This window comes from Podarcis cretensis (genome assembly GCF_951804945.1).
Source record: "Podarcis cretensis genome assembly, chromosome: 5".
NCBI lineage: Eukaryota > Metazoa > Chordata > Lepidosauria > Squamata > Lacertidae > Podarcis > Podarcis cretensis.
In genome coordinates, this window is record NC_137174.1 from 101,393,104 (window position 1) to 101,405,252 (window position 12,149).

General features: G+C 49.7%; 1 long non-coding RNA gene across 1 annotated transcript in view; it reads left to right on the plus strand.

The window, feature by feature from the left end:
* Positions 1–12,149, plus strand: part of LOC307217218 — a 671,692-nt gene that overhangs the window by 133,738 nt on the left and 525,805 nt on the right. The gene's annotated exons all lie outside the window — the stretch shown is intronic.

The window sequence follows — 12,149 nt, forward strand, 5'->3', positions numbered from 1 at the left end:
AGCATTTCGCTTTCCATTTTTAAGTTCGGAATAGAGTTGTTGTTGTTTAGTCATTTAGTCGTGTCCGACTCTTCGTGACCCCCTGGACCAGAGCATGCCAGGCCCTCCTGTTTTCCACTGCCTCCCGCAGTTTGGTCAAACTCATGCTGGTAGCTTCAAGAACACTGTTCCACCATCTCTTCCTCTGTCGTCCCCTTCTCCTTGGGCCCTCCATCTTTCCCAACATCAGGGTCTTTTCCAGGGAGTCTTCTCTTCTCATGAGGCGGCCAAAGTATTGGAGCCTCAACTTCAGGATCTGTCCTTCCAGTGAGCACTCAGGGCTGATTTCCTTCAGAATGGAGAGGTTGGATCTTCTTGCAGTCCATGGGACTCTCAAGAGTCTCCTCCAGGACCATCATGCCCTCTCCTCTTTTAAAGCCATCCAGCTCAGTGGCCACCACTGCCCCCTGCAGGATGCTGTGTGATGATCTTTCTGAATCTTTCTAGCTCTAGCTTTCTAGCTCTCTTGAATCTTTCAATGTTCAGCTTCGTTGGGTGTCCATTAGTTCTGAGAGAGGGGAGAAAACAACTCTCCCTCCACTTTCTCTGATAGACTTCTAATTTTAGCTTTTATTCAACTTCTGTGGAAATGCTGAAAGAGCCCCAAATAGACACAGCAGCAGCCAATTGGATGAAATAGGGAAATATAATAATATTGTAGAGTTAGAAGGGACCCGTGGATCATCTAGTCCAACCCCGGCAATTGAAGAATCACAGCATACTGTCTTCAACAGTGGAACCAGAACATACCACAACGGACCTCCTGCTCCTTTGATTTGTCTAATCCTCTTTGTCTACATCTACATCTATTTTAAAAAGCCCATATTATAAAGCTAATATTCCTCATTATTACCTGTTCCAGAGCTAGGCTGGAGGTGTGCCTAAGGAGTATCTACTGAGTAAAGTGACATTTGGCAAATGTCCTTTACACAGGGGGAAAGGTTGCCCCTTCTCAACGCCATTCTTGGTGTGCTGCTCAGGACCATTGGAAAAACAGCTTCTGAAGCAAAATCTTATTCCCAAAGCATCCCAAATTATGAAAAATCATTTTCTGGGAATCTGGGATTGCTTTGGATGAGTTTTTTTTTGGGGGGGGGTGTTGCACAGGGCGGGGTAGCAGAAAAACTTGACGTCTCCAATGCAATCCAGACAGGGCAGCTCAACGTAAATCTATTTTTAATTCCCCATTTCTGTCGCCGCAAAAGAGCCGCCGGCTGGGAGGCTGAGCTCCCGTAGCCTGCAATTGCGCTGATTGCTGCATAGGTAATGCTACCCAGGAATGTAACTTAAGCAGAGGGGCAAAATCCAGAGGTCTGCCCCCTTTCCCCCCGGAGGGAAAGCAATCGCTTGGAACCCAAACTGTGAGATCAGCAGCCGAGGGCCAGGCGAGACTCCCACAAACACCTCCTGCCACTTATCTCTGATATATATATAGTACCCACGGATGCCTTTTGGCTGTTATCCACTTTGGCCTCGTAGGTTTGGCAGCGGTAGGTTTGGCCCCGGGAGCTGACTCTGCAAGGATGCTGCCCATCTCAAAATGCTGAGCTGGAGAGAACAGCCCTGCGGCCTTGGCTGGGTGATGGAAGGGAGAGGGTGGGCTGGGCTGGGCCCTGGTGCTGTCTTCCAGTTCCATCTGGTACGCAGGATGAGACCCTCCCTGGTAGCGAACTGTCTTGCCAGAGTGGTGCATGCTCTGGTTATCTCCCACTTGGACTACTGCAATGCTCTCTGTGTGGGGCTACCTTTGAAGGTGACACTGACCCGGAAACTACAACTAATCCAGAATGCAGCAGCTAGACTGGTAACTGGGAGCAGCCACTGAGACCACATAACACTGGTCTTGAGAGACCTTCATTGGCTCCCAGTACATTTCCGAGCACAATTCAAAGTGTTGGTGCTGACCTTTAAAGCCTTAAATGGCTCCACCCCCATCGTTCTGCCCGGACACTGAGATCCAGCTCTGAGGGCCTTCTGGCAGTTCCCTCACTGCAAGAAGCGAAGCTACAGGGAACCTGGCAGAGGGCCTTCTCAGTGGTGGCACCTGCCCTGTGGAACGCCCTCCCATCAGATGTCAAGGAAATAAACAACTATCTAACTTTTAGAAGACATCTGAAGGCAGCCATGTTTAGGGAAGTTTTTAATGTTTAACAGACCACTGTATTTTAATACTTTGTTGGAAGCCGCCCAGAGTGACTGGGGAGACCCAGCTAGATGGGCGGGGTATAAATAAGTTATTATTATTATTATTATTATTATTATTATTATTATTATTATGCTGCAACCATGGGGACCTCCTGGTGGGTCATTCTTACTCTGCCCCCCTTCCCTGATTGTAGAAAGGGGTACAAATGTCCTACCTTGCAGGGTTGGTTTTTATTGTTGATGACAACACATGAAATAGGCTCTTCTGGGCTGGGGTTGCTGACATTTCTGTTTCTCGTGGGAGCATTCTGCAACATGTCATTGACAAATGATAGTTCATTGGTGGTGGACTTCTAGTGGACCACCCACACATAATTCCACTTTATTAGCTGTTGTGCTTAGAACATAGGAAGAGCTTGCTGTTCTCATTGTGGCTGGCCCACAAGCAGCATCTGAGTGCAGGATCCCTGATATTCCCTGATGTTCTTCAAGCAAGTCTCTGATACCCAAAGGCATTCTGCGCGTGTTCAAGCAAACGAGAGTAAAACTGCCCTTCTCTGCTCAAATTTACCCAGGGAGTTTCATGGCAATGAGTTGAATCAAGATCCCTCGCGTAAATTAATTGACTAGTTAAGTTAACGAAATGATAATTTGTAATTTTAGCTGGGTGTATTTTTCAGCTGTCAATTTCTAACTTTTACTAGTTAAAAAAGGTTAGCATTTGCTCTATTTATATAAGTTATAAGAGGTTTTTTGGGGGGTGGGTAAATCCAGTTTTCCCACTCTATATGGAATGACAATATTTCTTTATTGAAACTTCCTTGAGAGCTAGAACACGCCTTCAACACGTTAGACTGACACAGGTTTGCTCTGTCTCGATACAAGCATTTTTGTGAAAGATTTACACATGTTGATTTGCACAGCTCATCTGTTGTGTGCACAAGTACACAAACTGAACACTGGTTGAACGTTACATGTGAATAACTTTGCATTTCCTGCACACTAACAAAAATTACAAGGGCAGTCAATAGGCTGCTGGAGAGGGAATAAGCTCAGTTTGATCCCAGGAAGAGTGGGAACCATTCCTGCTCCAAAATATATCAGTCCCAGAAAATACAGGAGTAAATAAGCTTGTTAAGTTGTGGGTGAACATATCAGACGACACAGTGATTCTTCAGACAGCTCTTGTTTATTCACAGGCCAGAACAGAACTGAACTGAAGGGTTAGGCCAGCCTGCTTATATAGAGCTCCACTAGAACGCAACAGTAACAACTTTCTGTAACTATCCAATCACTGAACATCACTTTCAATTCCTTATTTGCATATGTGGACCTGAGTGAAAGCTATCTACAGTATCCCCCTGCTGGCCCAGGGTGAGAACTTCAGTACATAACAAAGTTACAGTATTGTCATTTTTCAACACAGTTAATTTCACATGCTGCTTTTACCTTTAATTAAATGTTCCATTATTACTTTTGTCATCTCCTGGGTTGTAGACTGATGCTTGCAACTGCAAAATGCTGTCCCCCTTATTTCTAGGTTTCCCCTGAAACTTCATAAACAAGCACAGAAAATAAACTGGAAATCTTGTCCCTGGCATTCCCCCATTGCCATTTTAGATATCCTTTACTGTGCCCTTTCAGTGCTATGATGATGAGACAGGGCATCCATAATTCTCCACAGCGCTCCTAATCCGGCTGCACTAGAGATGCATTAACTACAAGGCGCACTGGCGAGATATGGGCGCATAATTCAGGCGAATGGCATTTGTGGAGGGTGAATGGTACGTTTTCAAAGCATGATTGCATTCGCTGGACCTTTAATTAGGCACCCATAGAACTGGCTAGAGAAGCTGTTGCCTTTTATTAATAATACATAGCAATCGTACAGTACTTTTCCAGAATTCGAAGTGCCACACAGGAATTAATTCTGGAGCTGTGCTATTATCACCTGCATTGTAACTGAGGAGGCTGAGAGAAAGAGAGAAAATGCAATCCGATGCATGTCTGCGCTAAAGAAAGGACTCATTTGTGCAGTGCAGAGGTTTTCAACCCATGTGCTGTGGCACCCTGGGGTGCCTTGAATGATGGTCATCAGGGTGGGATTGAGGTTTGATGAGGCCTTAAGCTCCTGAAGGTCATGGGGCCCTTTATATGTCCAGCTGTCCTTTGTCAACAACAAATGGTCGCTGTTTCTTGTGTTGAATATATGCTGCATGGTAATTGATGGACCTCATAGGTACCTAAAGCCATTTGCACATGTCGCCATGCAAACAGTCCATGCAAAATGTTGTTGTTGTTTAGTCTTTTAGTCGTGTCCGACTCTTCATGACCCCCTGGACCAGAGCACGCCAGGCACTCCTGTCTTCCACTGCCTCCCACAGTTTGGTCAAACTCATGCTGGTAGCTTCGAGAACACTGTCCAACCATCACATCCTGTCGTCCCCTTCTCCTTGTGCCCTCCATCTTTCCCAACATCAGGGTCTTTTTCAATGAGTTTTCTCTTCTCATGAGGTGGCCAAAGTACTGGAGCCTCAGCTTCAGGATCTGTCCTTCCAGTGAGCACTCAGGGCTGATTTCCTTCAGAATTGAGAGGTTTGATCTTCTTGCAGTCCATGGGACTCTCAAGAGTCTCGTCCAGCACTATAATTCAAAATGTAAATATTCATAATTCATAATGCAAAATGCAGTCACCCTATATATAAAAAGGTAAAGGGACCCCTGACCATTAGGTCCAGTCGTGGCCGACTCTGGGGTTGCGGTGCTCATCTCGCTTTACTGGCCGAGGAAGCCGGCGTACAGCTTCTGGGTCATGTGGCTAGCATGACTAAGCCACTTCTGGTGATCCAGAGTAGCGCACGGAAACGCCGTTTACCTTCCCGCCAAAGCTGTACCTATTTATCTACTTGCACTTTGATGTGCTTTCGAACTGCTAGGTTGGCAGGAGCAGGGACCGAGCAACGGGAGCTCAACCCGTTGCGGGGATTTGAACCGCCGAAAGGAGCAAACCAGGAATATTTGAGGGAGCAGGTGGGGCCCATGACTTACATCCTAGAAGCCTACACAAGACAAAACACTGTTGCTGGATGTAGGTTTTATTCTACCTGTTTTTTATCTTATATTTTGGAAATGTACATCCAGGTTTTTTCCTTTACATTTTTTGGGGGCCCCCAAGAGAGTGGGGCCCTAAGCTAGAGCTTGTTTAGCTTATACGTAAATCCAGCACTGCTGGTCAGGGTTGCTGCGGGCAACACTGTCCTCTGTCCGTCTTTCCTTTCCTCTGATGCCCTCTCGCATCTCTGCCTCCCAAAGGCTTGCACAGCTGTTTGCTGCAGCAGCCCTGGGTACAAGCTCCCCAGGCGAATGGTGCTTCTGGGGCTGGCCAGGGGGTGCTTCCACGGCCCCCATGGGGCAGTGTGAGGAGGCACGTCTCTTTGGGGTGAGGTGGGGGGCAGGTCAGAGACCACAACCTAGATATTGGCCTGCCAGATACCCCAAAAGGGAAACGCGCAAGGGAAACCCCTCCTGTGTTTTCCAGCAACTGGTATTCAGAACTTTCTAGTTTCGAGAACAGCAGACAGGAGAGAGGTTTCTCAAAATTATGCATGAAATCCTCCCTCTCTTGTGACACTAGAACTCACGGACGTCCATTGAAGCTGAACGTTGGGTGATTCAGGGTGGATTAACATAGCTGTCAGCTTTCAGATTTGAAAATAAAGGATCAGCACCCTTGAAAATAAGGGATCAGCAGCCTCACCTGTCCCGGGGACAGTCTACGGGATATCTAACTGTTATGTACTGAGTTGATTAGGATCCAGAATGCAGCAGTCTGATTGGTCCTAGAATAGGATCCAGAATGCAGCAGTCTGATTGGTTCACAGGAGCCACCCAATCCAACTCCAGGTGGAAGGGAATGCACAACCTGATTGGCCTACAGGAGAATCCTGGAATTAGCCAATCACATGGGGCCCATTGTGTAAATAATGTATGTAAAGCAGATACCTTGGGGGAACTTCCATTCCTCCTCACCACTATGAGCTGAATAAAGAGCATGAAATCCACTCTCAACTCTGAGTATATTTCACTAACAATCCGGGATAGCAGCAGGAAGCAGCGGGAAATGGTGCTGGAATAAGGGAGTTTCCTACAAAAATGGGGGAGGTTGACAGCTATGTGGATTAAATAAAAGTCCTTCTTCACGGAGCTCACAGTTGGACTGGGGAACTCCCTCCCACAGGAGGCAGGGATGGCCAACAACCTCAATGACTTTAAAAGAGGACTGGACAAATTCGTGGAGGGCGAGAGGGCTGTCAATGTCTGCTGTCAATGCTCTGCCTCCGCAGTCAGAGGCAGCCAATGTTCCGAATGCCAGTTGCTGGAAACCCCAGGAGGGCAGAGGGCTGGTCTTGTGTTCGAATCCTGCTTGCGGCTTTCTCGCTGGGGCAGCTGCTCAGACACTGTGAGGACAGGAAGCTGGACTAGATGGGCAACTGGCCTGATCCAGCAGGCAATTCTTATGTTCTTATATTCTTATGAAGCATTTCTGTCTCCAGGTACAGAGGAAGAGGACAGCTATCATGCACACGTCTCTGCCACAGCACTGCCCAAATATCTGTCTGTCAGTCTGTCTGTTTGCCTGTCTGTCTGTCTCTCTCTCTAAATATATATATTATTTTATTTTATATTTTATTTGTATAATTTATTCCTGCCATTCACTGCCAAGCAAATCCAGGGCAGGTCACAACATTCATTACTTTTTTAAAATTGCTGCAAGATACACTATTCCAGGCTATGTGTAAATTAATGGTTCTTTGCAAAGACCAGAATTATTCAGTTCTGCATTCTTTGCTTCTTGGCTCTGTCTCCACCTTTATGCCTTAATTCTCCAATTCATGGGCCCCGTCTGTGTTTCTGTGTCCTGACGTACTGCCATTAAAATTTCTTTAAAAGTGTGAGGGTGTCGTGTTGGGGAAGGCTTGGCATTTAAGTTGTGTGGGGAAGGTCCAATTATCTCTGGGCTGTAAAAATGGCTACACAATAAAAGATAACTTCGAAAAACACTGTTACGCCCAGATGAGTCACACCCCGTGGAAATGCCATCCCAGAGCTACCAAATATATATCTTGATCTTTAAGAAAAGGTGTCTCACCATTATAGTCTCTTATTTTGACTATTATTATTTTACTTGCAGTAAGTGTGTCACAATCTTCATCTTGTTCCTTTCCAAAAAAATCCTCCTCAGAGTGGTTTGCTCACAGATTAAGGCTGAATCCTGACAAGACAGAAGTACTGTTTTGGGGGGACAGGAGGCGGGCAGGTGTGGAGGATTCCCTGGTCCTGAATGGGGTAACTGTGCCCCTGAAGGACCAGGTGTGCAGCCTGGGAGTCATTCTGGACTCACAGCTGTCCATGGAGGCGCCGGTCAATTCTGTGTCCAGGGCAGCTGTCTACCAGCTCCATCTGGTACGCAGGATTAGACCCTCCCTGCCCGCAGACTGTCTCACCAGAGTGGTGCATGTTCTGGTTATCTCTCGCTTGGACCACTGCAATGCGCTCTATGTGGGGCTACCTTTGAAGGTGACCTGTAAACTGCAATTAATCCAGAATGCGGCAGCTAGACTGGTGACTGGGAGCAGCCGCTGAGACCATATAACACCGGTCCTTAAAGATTTACATTGGCTCCCAGTACGTTTCCAAGAACAATTCAAAGTGCTGACCTTTAAAGCCCTAAACGGCCTCGGTCCAGTAGACCTGAAGGAGCATCTCCACCCCCATCATTCAGCCCGGACACTGAGGTCCAGCTCCGAGGGCCTTCTGGCGGTTCCCTCCCTGTGAGAAGTGAGTTTACAGGGAACCAGGCAGAGGGCCTTCTCAGTGGTGGCGCCTGCCCTGTGGAACACCCTCCCATCAGATGTCAAAGAGAAAAACAACTACCAGACTTTTAGACGACATCTAAAGGCAGCCCTGTTTAGGCAAGCTTTAAATGTTTGATGCATTACTGTATTTTCATATTTTGTTGGAAGCTGCTCAGAGTGGCTGGGGAAGCCCAGCCAGATGGGCAGGGTATAAATAAATTGTTGTTGTTGTTGTTGTTGTTGTTGTTGTTGTTGTTGTTGTTGTTGTTATTTCTATTTCACAGCTGAGATAAAAGTTTAAACCAAGGAAAATGCTGGCCCTAAACCTCTGCTGCCTTGTGGGTTTTCTTTGGGAGAAGAAAAGGCTAAGGCGTAAATTCTGCACCAATCTGGAGTCTCTAAGGCGGTTGGATGGTGCCTTGTAAGCCTCCTTCCATCAACTCCTGCAGCCAAGCTACGGCCAAACGTCTTGCTCTGCTTTCCTTTGGACCAACCAAGTTTCAAGGGATGGTGCAGTGCAGACCTCCTTTAAAAAGAGACCCCAGTAAGACACAGAGCCTCTGGGGTACAGTCATGTTGTTGTTGTTGTTGTTGTTTAGTCATGTCCGCCTCTTCGTGACCCCCTGGACCAGAGTACACCAAGCACTCCTGTCTTCCGCTGCCTCCCGCAGTTTGGTCAAACTCATGCTGGTAGCTTCGAGAACACTGTCCCACCATCTCGTCCTCTGTTGCCCCCTTCTCCTTGTGCCCTCCATCTTTCCCAACATCAGGGGCATTTCCAGGGAGCCTTCTCTTCTCAGGAGGTGGCAGTGGCGTAGCGTGGGGGGTGCCAGGGGTGCCGGCCGCACCGGGCGCAACATCTGGGGGGGCGCGAGTCCAGAGGGAAGGGACAAGTTCCTTCCTCCGCCGGGCTCCCCGCCGCCACCAACGCCTGGCCGGGTACGGGCAGCCTCCGCACCCCGACGCCGACGCCATCCCCTCGGCCCAGCCACAGGCGGCGGCTGCTTCTGCCGACTGGGAGGGAGGAGAGCTCCGAGGGGCCTCGCCGCGCCCTGCTCTCCCCAAAACCCTCCGAGAGGAAGCTGGCTGGCGGGCAAGGGTCTCCCGGCGGAAGGGGGCGCCGCGCTGGTTCCGGCTCTCAGCGCAAGTCTCAGCCGCGGGGGGGGGGGGTCGGGCGAGGACGGAGCGCGGCTGGAAGCCCCTGGACCAGGCCGGGGGGAGGAGAGGCGCTCGCCAAGCCCGGATCTGGAGCGCCTCGGAGCGCGCGCTCCACCTACAGCCCAAGGAGAGGAGGGGGCGGGGAGGCGCCCGAGGGGAGGGGGCTTCGGCTGCCTTGGCCCGTGGGGGCTCCGCAAATAATAAATTTAATAAATTCCTGCTGAGCCTTAAGGGGGGGTCCTTGGCTCCTTCGCTCGCCCCCAGCCCCAGTGGCGTAGCATGGGGGGTGCAGGGGGGGCGGCCGCAACATCTGGGGGGCGCACTCGCACTCGAGTGCTAAAATCCAGGGGTTAGGGGGCGCAAATTACTTGCCTTGCCCCGGGTGCTGACAACCCACGCTACGCCACTGGGAGGTGGCCAAAGTCTTAGAGCCTCAGCTTCAGGATCTGTCCTTCCAGTGAGCACTCAGGGCTGATTTCCTCCAGAATAGATAGGTTGGATCTTCTTGCAGTCCATGGGACTCTCAAGAGTCTCCTCCAGCACCAGAATTCAAAAGCATCAATTCTTCGGCGATCAGCCTTCTTTATGGCCCAGCTCTCACTTCCATACATCACTACTGGGAAAACCATAGCTTTAACTATACGGACAGTCATACCTTGGGTTAAAGACACTTCAGTTTGAGCGTTTTCAGGTTGCGTTCCACGGCGACCCGGAAGTAACGGAACGGGTTACTTCTGGATTTTGCTGCTCGTGCATGCGCAGACGCTCAAAATTGCGGCATGTGCAGAAGCAGCAAATCACGACCTGTGCATGCGCAGACGCGGGTTGCGTTCTGCTCGGGATGCAAACGGGACTCCGGAATGTATCTCATTCGCATCCAGAGGTACCACTGTATTTGAAAACGTTCACTCTGATCTGCCATAGTAAGAACATAGGAAGAGCCTGCTAGATCAGACCTGGGGTCCATAAAATCCAGCATCCTGTTCTCACAGCGGTCAAACCCCCAAGGAATCTGGATAGAGTGCCACTGAACCTGGAGGTTCTGTAAGAACGTAAGAGCCCGGCTGCTGGGTCAGGCCAAAGGAGGCTTGTCTTATCCTGTTCTCACAGTCGTCAGCAAGCTGCCTCAATGGGAAACCTGCAAGCAGGATTGGAGCAGAAGAACCTTTCCGCCTCCTGAGCTTTTCTAGCAACTGGTTTTCGGAAGCATTGCTGCCCCAAGATGTGGAGGCAGAGCAGAGCCATCCTAGCTAGGAGCCATCAATGGCCCTTTCCGTCTCCAGGAATTTGTCTCCTCCTCTTTTAAAGCCAGGACGCGGGGGGTGCTGTGGGTTAAACCACAGAGCCTAGGACTTGCCGATCAGAAGGTCGGTGGTTCGAATCCCCGCAATGGGGTGAGCTCCCGTTGCTCGGTCCCTGCTCCTGCCAACCTAGCAGTTCGAAAGCACGTCAAAGTGCAAGTAGATAAATAGGTACCGCTCCGGCGGGAAGGTAAACGGCGTTTCTGTGCGCTGCTCTGGTTTCGCCAGAAGCGGCTTAGTCATGCTGCCCACGTGACCCGGAAGCTGTACGCCGGCTCCCTCGGCCAATAAAGCGAGGTGAGTGCCACAACCCCAGAGTCGGCCGCAACTGGACCTAATGGTCAGGGCTCCCTTTACCTTAACCTTTTAAAGCTATCCAGGTTGGGGGTCATCCAGGGTCGGACTGAGGTTTGATGGGGCCCTAAGCTCCTGACGCAGCTCCTGACGCAGGGACGCAGGTGGCGCTGTGGGTTAAAGCCTCAGCGCCTAGGGCTTGCCGATCGAAAGGTCGGCGGTTCGAATCCCTGCGGCGGGGTGCGCTCCCGCTGCTCGGTCCCAGCGCCTGCCAACCTAGCAGTTCGAAAGCACCTCCGGGTGCAAGTAGATAAATAGGGACCGCTTACCAGCGGGAAGGTAAACGGCGTTTCCGTGTGCGGCTCTGGCTCGCCAGAGCAGCGATGTCACGCTGGCCACGTGACCCGGAAGTGTCTCCGGACAGCGCTGGCCCCCGGCCTCTTAAGTGAGATGGGCGCACAACCCCAGAGTCTGTCAAGAGTGGCCCGTACGGGCAGGGGTACCTTTACCTTTACCTTTTAAGCTCCTGAAGGTTATGGGGCCCTTTATATATCCAGCTGTTCTTTGTCCACAACAAATTAACAAATTGTCACTGTTTTTTCTGTTGAATATATGCTATATGGTCATTTATGGATCTCATAGGTATCTCAAGCCATTTGCACATAACAAAACATGTATTCCATCAAAGTAATTGATAAAGAAATGAGAAAACCAGTGAAATTTTTAGGAGCAGACTAGCAGGCGGGGCCCATGACTGACATCATAGGAGCCGACACAACACAAAACACTGTTGCTGTATGTAGGCTTCATTTTATTTGGTTTTTTTTTTAACTTATATTTTGGAAATGTAAGTAAAGGTAAAGGGACCCCTGACTGTTAGGTCCAGTCGTGACAGACTCTGGGGTTGTGGCGCTCTTCTCGCTTTATTGGCCGAGGGAGCCAGCGTGCAGCTTCCGGGTCATGTGGCCAGCATGACTAAGACACTTCTGGCGAACCAGAGCAGCACACGGAAACGCTGTTTACCTTCCCGCCGGAGTGGTACCTATTTATCTACTTGCACTTTGACGTGCTTTCAAACTGCTAGGTTGGCAGAAGCAGGGACAGAGCAACGGGAGCTCACCCCGTCATTGCGAGGATTCGAACTGCTGACTTTCTGATCAGCAAGCCCAAGGCTCTGTGGTTTAACCCACAGCGCCACCCACATTCCATTTTGGAAATGTACATCCAGGGTTTTTTTCCTTTAATTTTTGGGGGGCTCCCCAAGAGAGTGGGGCCCTAAGCTAGAGCTTGTTTAGCTTATATGTAAATCTGGCACTGGGGCCAACACTGTCTCCTTCAGGAGGGAGTTCCAAAGTTA